This window comes from Elephantulus edwardii, unplaced genomic scaffold, assembly GCF_000299155.1.
Source record: "Elephantulus edwardii isolate Elephantulus edwardi_28Jun2011 unplaced genomic scaffold, EleEdw1.0 scaffold00555, whole genome shotgun sequence".
In the NCBI taxonomy this organism is placed as follows: domain Eukaryota; kingdom Metazoa; phylum Chordata; class Mammalia; order Macroscelidea; family Macroscelididae; genus Elephantulus; species Elephantulus edwardii.
The window spans coordinates 166554-170609 of record NW_006400305.1 but is presented as its reverse complement, the minus strand read 5'-3'; the positions used below and the strand labels follow the sequence as shown (position 1 = coordinate 170609).

At 44.2% G+C, this 4056-nt stretch overlaps 1 pseudogene; it reads right to left on the bottom strand.

Moving 5' to 3' along the window:
* Nucleotides 1-3162: 3162 nt before the first annotated feature.
* Nucleotides 3163-4056, bottom strand: part of LOC102846523 — a 4505-nt pseudogene continuing 3611 nt past the window's right edge.

The following is a 4056-nucleotide window of genomic DNA, read 5'->3' as shown; positions in this document are numbered from 1 at the left end:
GCTGGGCCACTTCAGTAGACAGTGTCACAGACAAGAACCACAGATAGGCAAGGGAGTAGAGAGGAAGCTCCCACTCACTTGCTTTAAGTGTGGCTCTGAAGGACACTTGGCCAAGGGTGGCCCACATCAGGTCCTTGTGGCTGACCGGACTGACAGGCCCCAGCTCCCAGCTGGAAACAAAGGACGACGCTTCAACGATTTGGATTTAGATCCTCCCAGAAGAGCAGTGGGTGAGCATTAACATTACTGGCAAGTATATTTGTTTTCTCCTGGACACAAGAGCCTACTATCTGGTCCTAAAAGCCTTCTGAGGTCCTGTTCTTACTATTTCTTAGTTTTTGGAATTGACGGAAAACCTCATAAGCAGTTCCTTACTTCACCTCTGCCTTGCATGCGGACTTCCGAATTGTAAAACAACCCAGTGGTAGATGGAATTTGCTCCAGGACTTAAGAACAATAAATGGCATAGTTGAACCTCAAAAAAAAAAAAGGAACTTGTATCTCTGACCAAATAATGAGGAATGAGGAGAAGCAAAGGTGCACAACAATGATTGATCTGGTTAACTAATGGACAATGCAAATCTCTACTTCCATGACCCAGAGACAAGAGGAACTAGTTAGTTCCTGCCTACCATTTTTGGTCACTTTTAAGGGATCACATTGGAGGGTTCTTGGTAGAGTGGGGGGAAATGTAGAATCCAACTTAAAAACATAGACATAGGAGAACAGGTATCCCTGAGAAAATAGACAGACGTTGGTTGCTCTTTGAACCTGGAACAAAGCTCAATCATGTGACTTAACTTTCACACAAACAATGAAACAGGCTACGTGCAGTAATAAAGTAAGGAAAATCCAACCTTTCTGTAAACTTTCCTTAAAATCACAGTAAAAATTAAAAAAAAAATTAAAGAGCAAGAGCCAGTAGGAAAGTCTCTCAAATTCTGAAAATGTCCCTCATCTTCTCTATCTCCTTATGATTGTCTCTCATTAGTTGTGTGCTAACAATCTGCTTATAAGGGATTGCTTTATAAATGAAAGTTAGCTAGGAGGTTGGATATTTGGATTGCCAAAGCGCTTGCTATGACCTGATCTGATTCATGAGCCTAATAAACTCTTCCTACTTGAAAGACATACTTTGTCTCTTTATGCTTTATTAGACTTTCCAATAACTCTCAAATCTGGGGTGCCTGTAATATATTTTCTTAGCAACTACCAAAAGATGATAAGGAAGACTGCCTGCCCAAGGTCTCCACTAGTCAGTAGATCGGTGAACAGCTGCTAGGGGCCCTTTTGCCTTGTGACTCCCTGCTGAAAGTGGTCCAGACCTGGTTCCATTCTTTCTGGACCTCACAAGGAGGTTTCCAGCATTGTTGTGGTTGTCTCACTAATGGACATTTTGACACTGGATTTTCGTTGACATATTTTCTGACAGAGTTCCATGAAAAGGAACTAGAATCTGGACTTCTGAAACTGCATATGAACTATTTATCTTCTCTGAATTGATCTCTTGTCTATGCTGCCTTTTTACAGATTTGTTATTTCTCTCCATTACTCCTCTTACCTTTAGGTAGTCCAGTTTGTCAGTATCTGTGTCTAATTTCCAGAAAATAATAGCTTACGTCATAATATCACCTTACAACTAGACTTATTCTGTAAAAGAGGGAAAGTGACATAAGATCACATACGTACAGATTGTATAGCACTTTATCAGTTCTCATATTCTCAGACTATATTCCAAGTAGTGGAATAATTGGATCATATGGAATTTCTATGTTCAGCTTTTTTGAGGAAGTGCCAGACTGCCTTCCAGAATGGTCGCACAATTTTACAATCCCACAAACAATGTATGAAAGTTCCTTTCTTGCCACATTCTCTCCAACATCTATTAATTACTGCCCTGTTAAATTTTGTCACTATTACTGGAGTGAAATGATACCTCATTGTGGTTTTGATTTGCACCTCTCTTATTGCCAGTGATTTGGAGCATCTCGTCATGTGTCTGTTTGCCATTTGAATATCTTCCTCTGTGAAATTTCTTTCCATGTCTTTTGTCCATTTTGTAATTGTGTTATCAGTCTTTTTCTTGTGGAGGCCCTGGAGTATTCTGTAAACTTTTGTTATAAGACTCTTCTGAGAGATGGTATTACCAAATGTTTGTTTCCAGTCCGTAAGTTTTCTTTTCACCCTCTTGGAAAACGTTTTTTGATGGGCACAGGGATTTAATCTTTAGAAGGTCCCATGCATCAATTTTTTTTATCCTCTTTAGATTGTGCTTTTCTGATTGTATTTTGCAGTGTCATTATACTTTGCATTAGTGCTTCTAAACTTGATCCCAGTTTATCTCTTATGAATCTTATGGTTCTGAGCTTTACTCCAGGTCTTTAATCAACCTTGAATTGATTTTTGTGTATGGTGTGAGATGTGGATCCTGTTTCAGTCTGAGATTTGTACACCAATGTTCATAGCAGTGTTATTCACCATCGCAATAACATGGAAACAGTCCAACCACAAACAAATAAATTGAGAAGTTATGGTACATTCACACAATGGAATACTAAGCAGCACACAGGAGCAATAACTTTATAAATTATTACCTAACTTGGGAGGAACTGAAGAACATTGTGCTGAGTGAACTAACTCAGTCCCACAGGGATAAATATTGCATAAAACCATTATTTTAGAATGAGTATAAAGATCCAGGAGGGGTGGGAGAGGCTGAAAGCAGAGGGATGTGGATGTGCGGGGGAGAGGGGAGATTAATTATTGGGTTTGACAATTTGATGGGTGGGGGTGAGGGAAATTGAAATAATTTGTTCAAATCTGTATTCTAGTTTTGTAAATAAACTAGTAGAAAAAAGAAAGATTATCTAAACAACGTATATGAATGAAATATACTGTAAAGGTATTATAGAAAAAATAATAAAAAGATAATTTTTAAAAAGGTGGATGACATCTTTCCACGCAATTTACAACCTTTCTTTTTTTTTTTTTCCCTCCTAGAACATTTATTGCTGGAACCGAGGCAGCAGTCCAGGGCGAGGGCAGCCCCATAGTAGGAGATGCCCTCACGGCGCAGCCCTCGGCGGCTTATGAAATTCATGGTCACAGAGTGGCCTTGGATGAAGATCAAGGTCACAGAATCGACGGGAATGCTAACATTGGCTAACCACTGGCCTGAAGCATGAAATGAGACTCTACAGGGATGGCCGGGCCTGGCGGGAAGGGGGCTGAGCCCGCGGCCGCTGTGCGTGTGGCTGAGGTCAGTGAGCCCCGCCTCGGGGCCTCAGTGGCCCTTAGATTGGTCATGGTCTCCGCAAACATGGCCGTGACCACAGCGGACAGGAATGGAGGTTTCTCTTCACAGCAGACAGGAACGGAAAGTCAGTTCTAAAGTGCTCTGACCAGCTCAGGGCCAACACAGACGACAGTGACCCACAGACGGACGGGGCAGGTGTTTCCCGGTACGGGACCTGGCAGAGTGGATTTCCAGGGGCCAGGCCAGGGGCACCAACTACGTGCTGTGCTCAGGGTGGAACTACTGCTTTCGGTTCCTTCTCTAGACCGGGCATGGCTGGCTGGCAGCTGGTCCACATGGCCACTGGCCTGCTGGCCCCTCCTGGGTCTGGGCTGGTGAAAGGCTGGGCCCTCGGTGAGAGGTTCTCTGCATTCCTGTTGTGGGAAGTCTGTGCTCCACAGCGCCCCCTGAGGCCCTCGAGTGTAGTAATCTCATTTCAGGGATCCCATTCTCACGGGGACGCCTGGTTCAGGGGAGACCTGGAGTTCAGAATTAAGTGCACCCTCACCCCACATCCAAGCTTGGGCCTGGACATGACGGGAAATGCACCCCTCCCAGCTGACCACAGGCATTTTAAGCCACCCGCGACCACCAGCAGAGTGGGGCCGGGCAGCTGCCTTCGCCCAGGAAGGCGACTCTTGTTGCGGAGGAGACCTGGTAGGCTTTGGGCTCCCTCCTGGTGGGTCTGGGGACAGCCTGGGTGTTTGCTGGGGGCACAGCCATCTCCAGAGCACCAGCAGTAACAGGCCCTTCCTCACTAT